At 39.4% G+C, this 19,541-nt stretch overlaps 1 protein-coding gene across 6 annotated transcripts in view; it reads right to left on the bottom strand.

Annotated features, from left to right (window-relative positions):
- LRFN5 (leucine rich repeat and fibronectin type III domain containing 5) overlaps window positions 1-13,958 on the bottom strand; it is a 274,320-nt gene extending 260,362 nt beyond the window's left edge. For 4 of the 6 annotated variants that reach the window (XM_064365825.1, XM_064365829.1, XM_064365826.1 and 1 more), the window contains exon 1: window positions 12,299-13,958. The gene's annotated coding sequence lies outside the window, so the exon portion shown is untranslated. The remainder of the gene's footprint in view (window positions 1-12,298) is intronic. The other 2 variants (XM_012469386.3, XM_064365828.1) reach the window with 2 other exon arrangements.
- Window positions 13,959-19,541: the final 5,583 nt, after the last annotated feature.

The following is a 19,541-nucleotide window of genomic DNA, read 5'->3' as shown; positions in this document are numbered from 1 at the left end:
CCATGTTTTCAAAATATAATGGTATAGATAACACTTAGAATTGAAAAAAAATTGCTTTTCCCAACATTATTGGGAAAATTTGGCCATTAATTACACATATTAATTTGTCCATTTATTTTGATCCCAATAAAATAATTAGTGCAACAGTCATACACTCACATAGCTACTTAAACAATATTTTAATTTTCAATTTAACAAAGAAATATAACTATTAAAGAGATAGACATCAATGGGAAAAAGAGTTACACAAATTAGTCTAAACTACTATATGGTCAATTTTCCCAAATAGAAAACAAAATCAAGTTACTCATCTCTCCTCAGTTCTTCAAACATGTCCTTAATAAGAGGGTCACATATACCACAAAACCAATTGTATACACAAGCCCCTTCCAAGACACTTTAACCTACATTTTGTGTTTGTAACTTTACATATTTTTTTCTTTAAAGTATTTCCCAAATTGTATTACTTTAAAACCCCAAGCAACCTGGATTTGTCCTGCCTATTAGAACCATGTTCCAAAGACCAAACATTAATTGAAACATTGCTTTTAAAATATTATCCCAGTTAGTGTAAAAATGTTTAGTTACTATAGATCTGTAGAAAACTTTGCTTTTATTTTAATTATTTTTTTAGTTTCTTTATCAATATTCAAGGAAAATTACCGCCTTGATATTATTTTATAAGATTCCTTTGTCCTATGTCTCCATAGAATAAACTGGAAATAGACTTGAAAGCTGAGAATCTAATAAGGCCAAATACTACAGTCTAACAGATGTATTTTTGGAAAAGAGTCATCATGTTATGCATAAAAATATTTGCAATTATTCTTCATATTCAATTGTAATTTTCTCACTTTAGATATATAATAATTGCTAGTGATGTTTGAGCATTCCGTTACTTGTCAGTCGATGTGTGAGTTGCTGGGCATACATTATTTCACTGACTCCCCACAACAGCCTTTGGGATGGTCACCAACATTAGCCCCATTCTACAGATAAGGAAACTGAGGAATATGCTAAGAAAATCAGTGTTTATGTACTGTATGCAATATACAAAGTTCATGTAGTGTGTATGTGTGTGTATATACATACGTACACACATTGCAGTATACATATATTGCCATTTATGGCATATGGAACTTGTTATTTTAGAATTTACTAGTGGAAATTTCAAATAAAAAGCATAACATACATTACCTATATTACATTAGACTCTAAGATCACACTAAGAAGTACCGAAAAGAAAATATATATGAAATATTTTATATTCAACATAATCCAGGGAGGCTTTCGATCCATAATTACAAAATACTTTTGAAGAAAAATACCTTTGAAGAAAATATTTAAGTGAATGTGACATGCATTTTCACGTACCCTTTCACAAATTATCTCTTTTACTAAAAATACAAACACTGAAGTCAAATATGCTCATTTTAATTATGTATTTTTTGCCAACAAATAATAATCAGAAAGTTATGAAATTATCATTTTAACGCCCCATGACCTATGCCCTGTACTTTATTATACCTGTAACAGTATGTCAAATTCCTGTAGTTTGATCCATAAATTAGAATATTATTAAACAAAAGGAGGTATATATCAAGGCCCAGAATAAAGTAACTATGCAGTCTAGGTTTAATTTGCAGAAGAAATGAATAGTAAATATGAATCACCAAAATATAATTAGAAGATAAAATGAAATCTTGGAGAAATGGCAAAATACCTCACTGAACTAAAACAAGCCCAAATGCATCCTGGAGGAAAAAAAAAAAAAGCCAATTTTTCCATTGGGTTTTAGGTGAATAGTATGATTCCTAGCACAAGAGGACAACTTTTTCAGAGAAGCTTCTCTAATGCAATGATAAGTCACTACATTATAAATTAGACAAATCAAAATTACTTATCATGTACGTGTTAGGAAATATCATAGAAAAAGTTACCCACTGAGAAATCAGCAAACATTTCCAAAGATGTAAGAAAAGAATATATTCTGCCTCAAAAATATATGAATCCATGGACTGAGTGGCATCATGCTTAGCTATAGTAGATATTTTACAAATATTTGTTGAAAGTATTTTTTTAAAAAAGAGAGCCAGGCTCTTCTTTCAAAGAGGTATGGTGGTTGGCTATGTCTCAGAACCTAAGATAGGTGTCTCAGTTGTCTATTCTGATTCCATAATTTTGTGTCTCAAAGTAACAACCATTTATTTTTGTTTATGACTTGTGGGTCAGCAATTTGGGCTGGCTTCAGCTGGTTAGTTCTTCTGCTGGTCTCACCTGGGGTCAATCTTGTGACTACAGTTATCTGGGGGTTCAACTATGTGTGAATGTCTGGCCATTGGAGCTGGCTGTTGGACAGGCCACTTGTCCTCAGCAGAGAAATCCACGTTTCTTCACATAATGGTAACATCTTTTCAGAAGAACAAGACTAGAAGCTACATGGTCTCTGGAGGATTAGGCTTGAAAATTATACCACATCACTTCTGCAATCCCTGTTGTTCAAAGCAAGTAAAAAGGCCAGCCCAGATTCAAAAGGAAGAGAAACACACATCTATTCTTGATGAGAAGCACTGCAATAAGTCAGTGGCCATTTTGACTTCACCTCAAGAGATAAAAACATAGCTTACAGATAAGAAAACATCAGAGGGCTTATTCTGGAAAAGATTTGTCCTGAAAACAGGTCTATCTAGAATTAAGCCCAGAATTTGACTGCCCATCATCAAGCCCCTCTGTCATGGAAATAATAGCAGTGATTCAAACTCAGAAATTGAGTTTATCAAGTGCCTTCTTTTTGGCCCTCTCCCAAAGGGAAAAGGTAACAGGAGTTAACACCTGAAGCACTCCTTAAGAGCATCAACCGCAGTCTACACAAATAACACAGCAAAAGAAGAGGTGAGTGGAAGGTAGAGCATGGTGAGACAAATGCCAGGATGTTAATGATGGACAGAATGATCTGTAAGTTTTACCCCATCCCGATATTGCAGTATGTTCTGATTCTTCAGCACTAGGAAACATGTTAACCTGAAAATGTATTTATTACTTACAGCATACCAATCCATTTAAATGGTTTGCCAGTCACTCCTGCAGATGGGAACTGAAAATTAAAGAGCAAATCACCCAAAATGGCACAGTCTATTTTATCAAAAAGTCTTAGTATGTATGTATATCCCAGACTCAGGATGCAAACACCTTCTAAATACAAACAACTACAGAATTTCCTAGTGGATAAAGTGTTTTTATACACATCCAGATATAAGACATGGCACTTTATAGAGTACCATAACCACATGAGAAACAAAAAATAGGATATATGTTCAGAGGATGCTCATCATTCTTGCAGAAGATTAAAAATGTGTTTTTTGTAACAATCAATGAAAAACAGCCATAAGCAGTAGGAGAAAAGGGAAATCCCCTAGGTGTAGCCAACAGAGCATCTTCTTTAGAATAAAAAATGTTTGAATTTAAGTCTAGCCCTATCATCTTAACTGTATAATCATGGACAAGCAAATTAACCACCCTGCGCCACAATACATTCCTCTAAAAAATGGAGACAATCATGAAAAAGTTGTAGGGTTATTGCATAGAGTAGAGAAAGGTAGAAATCTACAGCGCCAGGAAAAGACCACCTTCTCAGAATATTATGAAGATGATGCTGATGATGATCACCATCATCATCCACTATATATTATCCAACTTATATTAGCATCTTTCAGTGCTGTCCTCATCAAATACATGGAAAGCTCATGTGCTTGTCTCAGAGGATGAAGCCTTAGACTTTTATTCAGCTTCAGGTTCTTATTTTACCAACATAACTAGAAATCTTATTATTTTCCTACTAAGTTCCTATTAGTAAGTTTAAAAGGAAAGCAAGTACATTGATAAAAAAAAAATAGCTATATAAGAGCAAAGAAAATCAAAGAAACACTTTACAGTAAAGACAGAAAGGATAAAGGAAGGGGCAACTTTATAAACTGCCTTAAACATGTCTTGGATTGGTCCCCAAGGGTCGTCTGCAATCACTAACATATACAATAAATGAGTCATTAAGAAAATAATTATGTTTTGATGTGTTATGTTGATCTTGACAACTATTTGAATTCACATTAAATGTAAAACTTTTAATAATTTTTAAAAAGGATGCCTAAAGAGAAAACATTCAAGACTATGGATAATATGGATAACCAAAAGACTCATTCTACAAGGATACTTAGTCAAGAAAGTTTACATGTCATTTTCTTCTGTGTTTACATTATTTTCCCCCTTTTTTAGAAATTAGATAACCTGATATAGAGGCTGAGGAAACTGCTAGGAGCTTAATCATCAATTTTATTAAATAATAGAGGAGGTAACAAATATTAATTTGGTAAATACTCTAGAGATCAAGAGCATTAGAGGAAAAGGTGTGAGAATGTCATCAAGACTGATTCAGGACAAGGGCTACTCTCTGAAATAATATTTATTTCTCACTCTAGATTGCAACTTTTCTAGAGTGGCATCTATGCTATTTTGGCTTCTGTGACTCAAAGGAGAAATGGTTACCAGAAAATCTAAGTATGCATTAAATGCCAAATAAATGTTGGTTAAAGGAATTAAAGAAAGGGCTTGAGTCATTCTTGTTTAGAACAGAGAGATCACGATGCAGTCAGCCAATCATTTTAGCGTAAGGTGAAAATTTACTCTTCTTGTGTTGCTCCATTTCATTGTTGTTCATATTTATTATGAACAATAACATTAAAATATGTTAGTGAATTTTCTCTCACTATTTAGTGGAAAAATTTAAGTAACTTGGTCATCATGAGTAAATCATATGATCTGAAATGTTTGAAGTGTCAAGACTCATAATAGCAATACGTTTAATCCTGTGATCAAACTTGGATAGACCATTTGTCACATCTTGAAGAGGTATACTTAAAATGTTTAATTTGATTGTCATTCAAAAGATAAATGCTTGAGAGGATGGATACCCCATTCTCCATGATGTGCTTATTTCACATTGCATGGCTGTATCAAAACATCTTATGTACCCCAGAAATATATACACCTACTACTTACCCATAGAAATGTTTTTAAATAATTTTTAATTTTTTTAAAAAAAGGGTTCTATATGTTAAGAACTCCAATGTCTTGCTAAGTCTCAGCAGGAAAGAAAACATTGATCAAATTGTAACATCTAAAATGAGTGCAAGCTGGGGCGTTAACAGCATTTTCTTGCTTTCTCTGCTCCAAAAGCAAGAAAGTAATGGTCCTGCTTAACTCCATAGTAGTCTACCCATGTGGGTTGTTGGCATGCTTCAGTGAAAAGCTGGATAATAAGTGAAAACCTTCCAGAAGAAGGTGATGATGAAGACCAATAATAGCTAATATTTAATGACAATTCAAGGAAAAAGTACTTGAAATCATGATACATTGAAAACTGTCCCAAACCAGTTTCGGGCCAAGATATGTTTAGTCACAAGCACAGCAATTGTGGGTTGGAAATTTCAAGGAACTCAGTGCAAACACTTGAAGTGCTATCATTAGGAATTAGACTTGTGTGCCTCCTTCTACCATGTTAAAAATAATTAGAAGCTACAAGGTGCCAGAGTTTTGGCTCAAGTTAAAGGAGAAAATTATAATACATTTATATAATAATGAAATAATCTATTTTAATTGGAGTGAGTTTCGAATCACTAAAGTTACTGAAGCTTAGTCAAGATGACCACCTGGCAGAGATGCTTTAAAAAATTCAAGACTGAATATATATGTCAGGAGAACTAACAAGTTGCCGAATGCCACGTCCACCAGAGATTAAAGTGAATATAAATGTGAACATCTTTGGGTAAGTCATGCACTCTCCAGTGTATTAAAGATATACCCTATGATTTATTAAACTCAGCAAGATTTTCTGCTTTACATCTTCTGCCTGGTTCTTGAAGAATATGACTCCTGGTCTGGTGAGCTTTTGAAGCCATACAATTATCACCTCCTTTATGGTTTCCCTAATCATGCTCATGCTAGCTAATGATGAAGTGATCATGGTAATGGTGATAATGATAATAACAATCAGGTACCTAATGAACTGTATCACTGAAACCTCCAGACAGCCTGATTGCATAAGTCATGTTACTAGCCCCATTTCCTAGATGAGGATTCTGATGCTCAGAGAAGTTCAAAGACTTGTTCAAGGTTATACAGGGCTGAGACGAAGGATGGTAGAATCCCATACTTCCTTTTTCTAACTACTGCACAATACAATCCCTATAAAACACAGCCATGATTTCTTAATTTCTTCTCTCTTCCCTACTACAAAGCACAGAACACCAAAATAGAACTAAAAGTTTCAGTTAATAAATTACTTTCAACCTTCTGTATTTGTTTCTATTTTGCATGTTACTAAGAAAATAAGTTATTGAGGTCAGGACCCAATGTCCAGTTACAGACAGCTAAAGAGCCTGACATTTGAACAGTCAATACATAGCAAATATCCTAAATAATTCCTAAAAATGACTTTAAACTTTTCATTTAAAGTTGGGGCTATTTTTATTGAGTGTGGGATTCCAAATTCAAATATCTGTGAATATTAATAATATCAAGATATCTATCTACATAAAATAAAGCATATGTACTACTCATGTAGTGATCAATGCTGCCATATAAATTATAAATATTTTAATGCTGTTATACAAATGACTAATCACTAATAAAAACAAGTGCAAATAAATCATTCAAAAACTTAACAAATATTCACACCATGAAAAAAATAATAAAAGGAGAACTAATTAATAAGAAAAGTACCACATCTTATACTTCCAAAAGAGATAAGAGAAAGTTAAGTTTCATAGAATGTAGTTAATATGTCCCTACTAGTAAATCACTTGAATGCAAATATTTTATAACTTGGGAGATGATACCACTAAAATCCATGAAAAACCTACTTAAAGATAGAAAATAAGGAGTCAAAATGAAGACTGCAATCAAGAAAGAAACTGAAGGTCGTCCTTCAAGGCTCTTTAGCACTTCCTCAAAAGAGCAGCACAGGGTGGAGTGAAAATAGACTGAGAAAAACAGCATTGTTTAGGCTTCCATTCCTGATTAAATATACTATTTCTGATTCAGCATCTATTGAATGAATTAGGGCTTTTTTTGTTTTTCTCTAAGAATTCAGAAACTGCTCTCAGAGTTTGTTAAAAGTATGCTAAAACCTTAATCATTTATCATATTGCTACTTTTCTAGTGTCTTTTTTATTGTAAAATCTAAAATAGATTCAATTTTCTACAAAAATTCTATAATTGTTTTCCACAAGGATCATAATACCTTTTTGAAATATTTCTTGGAAGATATTTTAGAGCAATACATTATATATATGTTCCCACAAAGAAAATGCAAGAACAGTGTGAGTTTTAAGTTTTGACAGATTTATTCTGTAAAAAGATATATTTTCTTATTTTATTTTAAGTTCTGGGATATATGTGCAGGATGTTCAGGTTTGTTACATAGGTAAACATGTGCCATGGTGAGAATGTAAATTTGTTCAGCCATTCTGGAAGACAGTGTAGCGATTCCTCAAAGACCTAGAACCAGAAATACCATTTGACCCAGAAATCCCATTACTAGGTATATGCCCAAAGAAGGACATATTTTCTAAGAAGTACAAAATTTGTCTATTGAAATTTTCCTGCCAATGTGACCATGTAACTTAACAAACATTGGCTATAAAAACCAATTTCTGAGAAATATTACAAATTTAGTTTATAGTTTAGACAATAAATCCTTTTCATGTTGTTTACTTGAAATCAGTGAAATGACAGTACAGTTATATAAGCATGTAATTCCATTGAAATTTTTATTACTTATTAACTAACTTCATAATTAGCATTAAATTATGTCATGTAAATTTTTTAAATAAAAATAAATTATGTTTAGTAACAATCATTTTGTCAACACAGTATCTTTCACAGCAACATGATGAAAAAGCTTAAAAGTAGCACTGGCTATATTTGAATTACATTCTTATATTTCTATCTTCTGTTATATGAAACTGGGATTTTCATAATAACATACAATTTATGTTGGTAGAGCATAATAAAAATGGTTCACCTCTAAAGGGAATAGCCTCAATAATTATGAACATAATACTTCTTAATTTCACCATGCACATACCATGTAATGAACAAATTATACAGCCTTAGGTTCTAAATAGTCCTCAATTATTGAAGGATGCCAGGGGAATAAAAATGTGGGCTCTAGAATCAGAATAAGTAGTCTCACTCTCAAGGCTTGGTGAACAAGGCAGAGTATGCACATGTGTATCATTGGAATAATTTAGTAAAATTATCTTCCAGTTATTTATTCTAGGGGCTCACACACCTATAAGGTCCAAATTTCTAGTTTTACTCTTCAATAATACATAAAACATAAAATTCTTATACTATATACAAAATCCTGAAGATAAAGTCAAAATGTTACATTTGTAAGTAAACAGAAAATAAAAATCACTGCAATAAGCTAATAGGTTAGCCAGTTAAGCCTTTAGGAAGTTTCTGGTAGCTTCCTTTTTCCAACCTCAAAATTGGCAATAATACTTATTAGCAATCTCATGATAAATTTATTTTTAAATAAATAATTTAGTAGATATCATGTAGTAGTTTCATGTAGAGGCAGGAATATTGTTAGATATTTGTGAGCATCTCATCCCAACCATGTAACAACACAGCAATAGATCAGCAGAAAGCAAGATCTCAATTTCACCAGCAAGAAAACTCAGCAAAACTACTAAGCCAAAAGTGCTTCAAACAGCAAGAACCAGATCACTGATTTAAATGGACAAAGGAAAATGACAGTCATTTATGAAAAGATGAAAGAAAGGGCGATAAAACATGATATGACATATGATGATCATTTAAACACCAATGTCATAACCAGATACTGCTTTCACACCCAGAATCCATTTAATGACAGAGGAGACAGAAATAACTGAAGAGGGAATAGGGTGGGGAATTCTCCCACAGGTAACTACAGCTCTTGCTATCCCCTCTTGAGAAAAAAGAAAGAAATCACTTCTGGCTGGTATCAGTCAGAACTAAACCTTTATGAACTTCTCCCAAAACACCAGCACAGGAATCTCATATTTCAAAAACAAGGTGTGTGTGTTCATATACACATTACCTCTATGAGGGAAGGAGAGAGATGTGTGAAAGAACAGAAGGCTGGTGTTCAAGGTCATTCTCCTCTTGAAAAGAGAAAGGGAAAAAAATGACTAAAAGAAATGATCCAGGGCACAGGAATCAAGCGACAACTTCTTTCCACCTATCTGCTTATGCCTGTTCTTATAGATACTCTATTGTTCTGTCCCTATTAATAATGACTAAAAGAGGGCTTACAAAGATGGAGGCTTTTTGTTGGAAATTTCCTATCAATATCTGACAGTGTTAGCTCATCAGTGAGCCAGGCCAGTGAGTGAAGCCAGCTCTGTCTAAAGACAATTCTTAACAAGGACAGTGGACTCAGATTTTCAAAGTAACTTGTACCCTTTCCATTTTCCCAGAAAAGGGAGAAGAAAAAGGCAGCAGAAATCTTTTCCCCCACTTTAGGAACTTCTGTCCATGCAACCTTGTATTAGGAGCTCTAGTTATGATCTTTAACCTAACTCTAATCTGCACCAATGAGTGACATTTTCAAGCGTGCATCACACCATCATCTATGTTTAGGTTTCTGAGCATTCAGCATCCATTTTAACGCATTTGCTTTGCCTTCCCTGAGGCTGAGGGTGGAAGAACAAAACTTAACCTGCAAAAGATGGAATCCTTAGTGGGAAAAGGCCAGAAGAAAGTGAAATGAGGTGGGAGGTGGTGAAAACACCTTATTTTCCAAGTACCTATATTCACCAGCATTTCTTTTTTCTTGGGCACTCTCTAGATAGGTATGACTTACTTGCTAACAAATATTGTAAGTATGATATCAATACTGTCGCAATAGTATTCTGGGGCAATTTGGGGAGGGGGACAAAGATGTATCATTGTCAGACGTTTAGAATAAGCAAATCAGATTTGTTTAAGATTTTCTGAGTGATAGGAGGATTAGAAGTAAATTCACTAAAAGGGAAAAATTAAAAAAAGAGAAGATATGAGGAAAAAATCCTTTTTAAATTTATTACCAATTATCTGTTATTTATTTCATTAATCTAGTCAATTTCTCTCTTTTTTCATTGGTTCTCACAGGATGAAGTTCTGTTGAAGTCGAGATATCTTCTGTATCATTCCTTGGTTCCCCCTGGAGCTTGAAGTCACAAAGCAAATCTGAAGAGTGGCCCTCCTGTCCTCCTCTTTCACGTTTATTGGGTACCAGGTGGGGGAGGAAGGTTAGTTGACTTTACAGAGGTGTTTCGACTGGAAACAAAACGGGTATAAATGACCTGATCAAACCCAGAAGAGCAAGAAGGAAGGGGAGAAAGAAGAACAAATGATCCAGGAAACACACACTTAGCTTCAGGATTTTAATCCTGATAAATCATGCAGTATTTGAATATCAGGACATTTTCATAGCGAGCTTTCCTTCCATATTCTTGAATATTCATGGAGGGTGGGGAGAGAAAGAGAGAGACAGACGGAGAAAGAGAGAGAGAGACAGAGAAAGAGAGAGAGAGAGGATTTTGCAGGCAAAGGCAGGACACCACCGCCCTCCACGCTCCTCTGTGGCTGTGGGCATCTCCCTCCTCTCACATCCAGGCGGCCACCCCGGCCAAGATCCGCTTGCTGCCTGCCAGGGGGTCCGCTGAGCTCTTCTGCCCCGCCCCAAAAAAGTGTTAAAGCCGACCTGCCAGTTGCAGTGGCAGAGCCCAGCCCCCCAAAGCCCGCTGAATTCACGGCCTTGCAGCACCCCCAGCCTGCGAGGGCTGCAGCAGCAGCGGAGCCCAGACTCGAGGAGGAGCTGGGGACGTCAGCGCGCAGGGACAAGCAGAGCAGCTATCGGTCAGCTCGAAGTCTGCAAATGCCATCATATGGATATCTATGGAAACGCAGCGAGTGGAGGAAAATCAGGCAGCGCCCCTACACTTCCTAAGCGGCTTTAGCAAAGAGAGCCCCCGCGCCCCAGCAGCCCCTGTCACTGCCTCTCGGAGCAAGGCACCCTGAGCTTGGCTGGGCAAAATCCTCCGCTGAATGTAGCCAGTAAGCAGCTCCCAAAGGCGGGAGACAAACGAACACTCCTTAGCTAAATTATTCAGACCGTCTTCACTACGGAATAAAACATTGATGAGACTACTTTGGAAGTGCTTTATCTTGTTAATTCTAATGTCTTCAAGAAGGGAGTGAAATTTTCCGTTGGGGGCGGGTGCTGAGATGAGACGAAAGGGAATTCAGGGGGAAAAGGCGCTAGGGTAAGGGGCTTTGTAAGTTAACTAAATTTGTTGCGCTTCAGCCTGCCCTGGGAATCTCCTTTTAACACATCAGACCCAATATGTTAATTAGGCAGTAGCAAATCCAACCTGCTCCTTGTAAATCAAGGCATCAGAAAAAAAAAAAAATCAAAATACCTATTATACAGAGACAAAGCAAAACACACACACACGCGCGCGCACAGGGGCTCCTCTCCGTGACGGAGACAATACAGCTGGAGAGGATGTTGGGTGGTGGCTATCGTTTTAGCCTGGTTCTGCTAGATATAAAAATGACTTCTTTCATGGATTTATCCTGCTACATAAAAGCACGCCCTGGCAATTAAACACCATATCTCAAGACTCACACCCGTGGCAATATATTCTCTTTCATGCAAACCAAGTTCCAAGAAAACTCCATTTCCAGTCAAAGTCTCCAGATGCGTAATTTACAACTACTGAAAAGATCTGGGAAGCTCCTCCACAACAAGGAAAGGAAAACAACCTGGCACCAGAGGTAGAAAAGTGTAAAAAACATCTTTGGCTTAAATGATGGGTGAAAACCAAACACCCACTCACACTTCACAATCTGGAGAGGGTTGGGTACCAAATGGTCCGTGGCAACCATAGCCTGAAGGAAACACAGAATTTTGATCTCTGGCGTCTTCAGACAGGTTCCACACGCCTAGCTCTCAAAAAATATCCTCAGGGTGGAGCACATCCATATTCCCACAGCATCCACTACTAGATTAAGTGCTCAGATATAGATTTATATTTCACCTACTAGAAATTGTATTACAAAATCACAGAGCAGGCGCCCTTGGATACCCAACCCTTCCCAATGATTTTCAAAACATTAATAAGTAAAGTAGGCTGCAATGCAGATAAGACACTAGAAACAAGATCAGAAGGAAATTGGGTGAGGCGCATCGTCGTTGGCTTGTTACCTGGTGCCTCTAGGGGAAAAGACGGTCGTAGGAAGACTTTCTGCCTGCAGGTACAATCCCGACAAGGTGGCTCCAGGTGGCTTTCACAGTCGTACGCGGGTCTCGCTCGTCACTTCGCTGCCCTTTGCTCAGCACCCGCATCCTAGGGAGTCGGAAAGGCGGCTCCTGCCACTGCCGCCGCTGCCCGCAGGTCGCGCTGGGTGGGGGATCCGCGGCAATCGCCCCATGAAACCCGCGGCTCCGCGCCTGGGGAGCGGGCAGAGGCAGGGCGGCCGCGCACGCACACACAGACACGCTCACACTCACACACACTCGTACCCAGGCGCGCGCACTTGCACTCACACTTGCACACTCACACCCAACACTGCATGGGGAGGAAGGCAGCACGGAGGAAAGCAGTCCTTCTCACGAGTGGCTTCGAAGCCCACCGGACCGCGGGCAGCAAAGAGAGCGTTCTCGCATAGCCCTTTAATCACGTTTCCTTCAAGTTCTCCTCCAACCCGAATCCACGTAATTCAAGAGCTGGTGACATTTTGGTGGGGAGGAGGGAGCCGGGAAAAGGCTGCGGAAGAGTGAGGATTATGTTAGGCAGTTTGATAAGCAATCCTCATTACCTTTTTTTTTTCTTTTTGTATAGCAAACCAGCTCGAAGGGCTGAACTTTTGGCTTCAAATGCTGTCGACCAAAATGTAAATATCCTTCTGGTCAAGACGAGTAGGTGTGGATACACGGAAACAAGAGGGCTGCAAGACCCTCTCTTGACCTTGTGATGTACCTGGAAGCCGGTTAATACTGGCGCTTTCCAAGCTTCTGGGCAAAGTGATCCACACACCTGGGTCCACAGCCCAGCAGCTGCTCCAAATCCAGCCAGGAAAATGGGTCCGGGCGTCCTCAGAGCTCTGCAAGAACCCGGGCATGAAGGGGCATCGCCGAGTTAACACATTCTGGGCAGTTGGATAAAAGACAGTCAAATGCATCAGATAGGCGCGCGCGTACACACTCGCGCGCACACACACAGGCAGCTAGCTGGAAAGCGGCTTACAAAACACTAGAGACATGCCAAGATGACTTGAAAAGGTAGCCAACATCCAGGGTCTTTCCGGAAAACAGAAGGGCCAGCAGGGAGGTTATCAAAGTCTTCTCAAGTCTTTCAATTTTTCATCTCTCCTGTGAGTGTGTGTATGTTTCCAGAAGGTTTCGTCGGTCTGCCCCACCCCCGTTCAGTTGCGCTTTTTTTTCCCTGATATAACCGACCGTGCAAAATGGATTATATGGGTGGGTTGTGCTCACAGCCCAGAGCTCCCCAAAGTCAAGAATCCTAAGGGAGCAGCCAGCTGCAAAACAATTCACACCCTCAAGGGAAGAAGGAAAAACACGCGCAAACACACGCACACATACATAGTCCTCGGCTGGGGCAGCTCTCTGCACACGCTCACCGCTTCCCTGCGCGCGGCTGCACACAGCGCCCCGCCCGCTGGCCACCGCGCTGGGGCGAGTCCGCAGTTCAGGCGCTAGGCGAGCAGCTGAGGTCTGGGGTGGCGGCCGCTGCCCGGGCGGGCCGGGAAGCCGGGCTTCCCAAGGCGGCGCGTGTTGGCAACCGCGGCCTCCTGGCCGAGTGGAACTGAGCCCCGCGCTGCAGCATGGAGGCGGCGGCGGCGGCGGCGGCGGCGGGCGCGCGGCCGTGAGCTCGGCCCGCGCCGCAGTGACGGGAGCGGCCGCGTTGGCCAGACCCCGAGAGTCTGCGAGACCCTGGCCCGGGCCCCTCAGCTGCTCTCAGCCCTCGCGTCTCCTAGCTAGACGTGTTCTAAACCGATTTATCCCGGGACGCGGAGAGGGCCGGCGAAGCGCCGGGAAATCCCCAGGCTGAGGAGGCGCGGGGGCGTTGCAGGAAGGGGGAAGGGAAAGGCAGAAAACCTGGAGGATGAAGGCGAACTTCCAGGGGCGTCCCCAGCCTCCTACAAAAGGGCAATTTGCTGATCGCCCACTTCCTCGCGGTTACTGGATAGAAAATCGTCGCTGAGTCAAGCTTCCGCTTCTTAGGGCGGTGGGAAAAGTCATTAGCTATAACCCGCCGGAAATTTTGAGGAGCGCTACTGACTTAGGGGTTTCAGTCATCTGAGGCAGGCTTCCGCTGTCCCCTTAGTTGTGGGTGGTGATTTGCTTACTAATCAGATAGGAGCAGAGTCTGAAAAGAACATTTACATTTGGGAATCAACTCAGTTCAGCATCAGACATTACGAATACTGCAGCTGGTCCCATTTTAGTATGTCAAGGGCAGAAAGGGAACCTAACAGTCCTCATAAGCCAGACCTGGTCTCTAAGGTCACCGGCACAGACGCAGGGTCTAAAGCAGAAGAGAGGTGCGACTGGAAAGGAGGTTAGACAGGGCCCTGTGGGAGTGGATCTGCCCGGAGCCCTCGCCTGGTTTTGCTTGAGACTCCGACAAGACTCCCAGTGCTTCTCTCCCCGACCCTAGCCCCACTTCCTCCAGCCTGGAAAAAGCCAGTAAGCAAAGTTAATGCTTTCTTCTAAGAACTCCTTAGTGAAATCTTGCTGTTCCTTTCTGCTAGAATCCTGAAACCCTTCCGTTTTTCGTTGTGGGTTCACCAGCACGTGGTCTTCAGACACTGCACGCACCTTCGCTCTCAGCTCTGATCCTAACCAGCCCAGACACCAGTTTGTACCCAAAGGCTATGGAAGAGTAGGAAGTTGCAAAGGGAAGCTGGCTAACAAGGACTTCTTCTGGCCTACTTGGCAAAGGCTCACGCTGATGGCCTCGGTGGATAGGGAGCTCTTTCATTTTATTCCAAAAAGAGCTCTGCCAGGCATTACCTTTGCCCTGCAGGTGCACAAGCGCGCGTATACTCGAGCACAACCATGGGCTCATCCCAAGCGCGCACACGTGCACCCATGCGTAAGGAAGACCCACACAGCTATCTCCGGGAAGAACCCGAAAAGTGCTTTAGGTGGCAGCTGCTCACATCTTTCTTTCCTCTGCTCCCCGTCTCTGCCCCTGATGCTCCCAGTCCAATCCTGGGCTTAGGAATCCATTCAAGCCACGTCTGACTGCTTTGTTCCAGAGAAGCGCGGCTCCGGGGACTGCACTTCCAGCCGCACAGCCCCCCTCCAGGTCGCCGAGCGGCGCCAGATCCGGGGCTCCAGGGTCTCCGCGGGAGCTTAGGAAGTTCAGGATCCAAGTCGGCAAGTTGGAGAGCCAAATTCTGCGCAGCTTGGGGACTGCGCAGCAAGACCAAAGAAATAAACCAAAGGGACTCCACGGACAGATAAACCAAAGGACACCACTGACTTCCAGGAGAGTCTCCACTAAAGCCATCAGCGTTTTCCTTGTAGCTTTCTGTCCCTCGAAGTGGAAAATTGAAGTTTCTGAGAAGTCCACGGAGAGAATCTGCAGCAAACTGAAGCCACAGACTCCGGAGGCACAGGGAGAAAAAATGCTTCCATCCTCCTTTCACTTTAAACTTGATCGCTTCTGGGACTTCACTGGAGGGCGATGGAGTTGCACCAGCCTGGAGTACAAGCAGATCCCAGCGAGCATTTCCAAGTACTTTAGAACGTGGGGGTGACTCCTTTTTCTTCAGGATTGTCCCATTTGCCAACCTTTCCATTTGAGCTGATAGGAACCAATGAAAGTCTAAGCATTAGGATTTTCTGTTCCCTCAGGGGATCAAAGTATAAAATGTTGAATGAGAAATCCAAAGACCTTGCATCACTGGGCTGAATAACTTTTTGTGTTTCTTTTTTGTGGCGTCCAGACTGAGGTAGGGTAGGGATATACTGAGCCAGCTGTAAGAAGTCAGGAGTTGGGACAAGACAAAGTTCAAATATACTAGAAGTGTGTGTGTGTGTGTGTGTGTGTGTGTGAGCTTGAGAAAGATGAAATCAACGTTTCCTTACTGCTGGGAGTAATTATGCTTACCTTTTCATTGTTCTTTCAAGTTACAAGTCCTGGCAGGCCCAGGAAAACACCTTCTTTCCGTTTCTTGTAGCCTTTCTGAATATCATGCATTTTATTTGAAAGTGCTTTCCTCTACTTTCCCCGTTTCATCTCAATGATCTCTGCTAAAGCCAGATAACTTTCACTCTCCAGATTCAGCATTTGCTCTTTTCCCTTCTACACAAGCTGATTAGAATTTTCAAAGAGAGATGACGAGGAAGCTTCTATTTTGTTTGGTGATTGTTGCTAGAAAATGGCAAGACCTCAAGAGAGACCGGAATGTTCTTTCCCAGTGATGTCAGAGCTAGCAAAGTTTTGTTGTTATTGTTTCTTTACATTTTATTCCCCAGCAGATCAAAAACTAGGATGTTTGCAAGAACAAGTTCTAGTTTTTCATAAAACTATCGTTATTAGCCACTCTGAGGTTGGCATACTTTCAAGAGTTCGAACAAGTTCCTTGTAGAATAGGGTTCCTTTAAACATTAACATTTAAAGAGAAATATTTTTTCATAAATAATTTAGATTTAACTCTTTACCTCTATAGAATATCTGCCTTACTTTGTTAATGTGTTCCCTGATTTGCTGTATATCCCAAATCACTTTTAAAATAATGTCAGCTTTCTTGTTCTTCCAGCTCATTTTCTAAGGACCAATGGCAATAAGTGTTGGGCTCCCTATTTTCCCAGAATATCCAAGATTTCAGGTAATTAATGGAAATGTGAATGTTTTCCAGTTAAAGTGATGAATATCAAAAGATAACCTGAGATTCTGTTTATATTATTATTTAATATTTGAGTTTCTTTTTAAGATAGAAAAAGTTATGATCTACTTTTTTATAAATGGTATTAATTAGTTTGCACATCTCATGAATTTTATTATGTGGATTAAACCATGTGGTAAGTTATCATTTAATTCATTAATTTGTTTTATATATAATTGAAGAAGCTTATTATAAATTAGAAATACCTTACCTTCAAATTCCCTGGGTGAAAAATCGCTACTGAGTTATAAGCCTTTGATTATTTTTACTAATATAATGTAATATAATATATTAAGTTCTCTGACAGTTCAAAACTGGGAATTGCTATGAAGAAACAACAAGGAAACACTAGGTTTTGAAATGAAAGGCTATCATTTGCAAAAAATGAGTTAAACAGAATAAATGAAATCCAAACATCGAAGTTTTGTTTCTTAATCTATGTAGTTTTGAAATGTAAAAAGAAGCGTGCTTATTTTAGGAGCATGTTTCAAATGTTTTAACTGACCTTAAAGTACTAGAATACAGTGTATTTTGGTAACTAGATCTCACCAAAAATACATTTCAACTGATTTCAAAACAGAGTTGAAGACCTAACATGTTTCTGGGATACATAGATAAACAGATTCCTCACTGAAACAACAGCAAAATCAAATGTATTTTGTATTTAATCTTCTTTCGAGTTACAGAAATTCTTTTTCTCATTTTATTGTTTCTTGATGTTTTAAACGTGATTTATATAAAACACATTTTCTCTCCTTTCTTTCTGAATCTCTGTTGTACATTTTAACCTTTATAGATCATGATAATAGTCAACTATCAAGGTCTACTTGATGAAAATTGGAACTAGCACTAGGAACCCAATAAATTATTGGATGAAAGTGGACATTTATTTTACTAAGAAAAATGATTTTTGAACCTAATGTTTTAAAACACAAATACAATGTGTTTTAAAGATTATATCCTTAGCAGAGAGTTTTTGAGAGAGCTTGAAGGAAAGGAATGATTTCAGAGATAAGCATTGCTATAGAGGAAGGACAATTCTTAAACCATACTGAATATTAGAAGTAAGTTTTATCTTTCATCTCCATTCATATTTTTTCTTGCTTCTTTGCTTATATGTTGATGTCAGCTCATATTTGTCTGCTGCTCCTATTTAGTTACCCAAGAGCCCCAAAATGCATCATGCTATGAAGGACTATCTAACCCAAAGAATTCTATGCTATTACAATTTCTGCTTCTTGTCAAAACTCCCATTAAGTCACAGTAGATAGATCTAATTGAGCTTCTAGGAAAAAATAAATTATATCAGACTAATTTAAGCTAAAGTGTGAATGACTAAGCCATCTACACCAGGAATATGAAGCCAACTTAACTTCTAAAAAGTGGACTTTCTAGAAAAGCGCATTAATATATATGGGAAGTATTGGTACCTCAATCATTCTTAGCCTTATATGCCAAATTGAATAATAAGGATAGTATTATATCTTATATTTTCCTTTTTGTTGTATTTTGATAATGCTATTGAAAATTATTTACACCTAGCTTTAACCTTTGAAAGAAACATTTTTAAAATTTATGTGTATGTATATATAGATAGCATTTCAGAAAGTTGTCCACTAGATATTGAAAACTGTTTTCTAAAATGAATCTAGTTGTAAAGCAATTATCTTAAAAATAAAACATCAGAATAATTGTGGTTATGACTTGATTTAGGAGTACAAGTAGGCACACCAAATCATATTAGGTAGAAGTAATAAGTTGTTTGAATGTCTGTGGAATTCAGTTTTTCAATACACTTATGTTAAAAGTCTGATTAAGAACTATTGTTTTGCAGGACCCCTATTGACTTCAATAGGGATGACACCCTGTCTGAGAGGTGGAAGGAGAGTCCCAGAGCCAGTGAATCAGACACAGCATTTATTGAGAAGTGATACACAATTTGGTCCGGGAGTGGTGGGCTGGACAGGAAAACTGCTACTGTTTATCAAAAGCATACAACATATATAGCATTTTCACTTAGGACCATCTCTAGCTAGCAATCTCCATTTTACCCAAAACAAAGGTCCTCAGTCCCCCTTTTTTTGTTCTTTTCTGAGATGGAGTCTTGCTCTGTTGCCCAGACGGGAGTGCAGTGGCATGATCTCAGCTCACTGCAACCTTTGCCTCCCGGGTTCAAGTGATTCTTCTGCCTCAGCCTGCGGAGCAGCTGGGATTATAGGTGCCCACCACCATGCCCATCCAATTTTTGTATTTGTAGTCAAGGTGGGGTTTCACCATGTCAGCCTGGCTGGTCTGGAACTCCTAACCTCATGAACCGCCCACCTCAGCCTCCCAAAGTGCTGGGATTACAGGTGTCAACCACTGTGCCCGACCTCTTCAGTCACCTTTATGGCCTGTGTTCCAAGGGAAGGGCTAGGGGTTCAGGTGTCCTTCAGAGTTAAGGAGTGAATCTCCAGGTTAGCCACTCCTGAATTTCTTAGGTCAGAATTCCATACAAACATTCTTCTTGCACCATAGGAACCTTCTCA

The sequence above is a fragment of the Aotus nancymaae genome, unplaced genomic scaffold (assembly GCF_030222135.1).
Source record: "Aotus nancymaae isolate 86718 unplaced genomic scaffold, 86718_ANA_hifiasm-v0.15.2.pri h1tg000062l, whole genome shotgun sequence".
Classification (NCBI taxonomy): domain Eukaryota; kingdom Metazoa; phylum Chordata; class Mammalia; order Primates; family Aotidae; genus Aotus; species Aotus nancymaae.
This window is presented reverse-complemented; position numbering and strand designations above follow the sequence as displayed.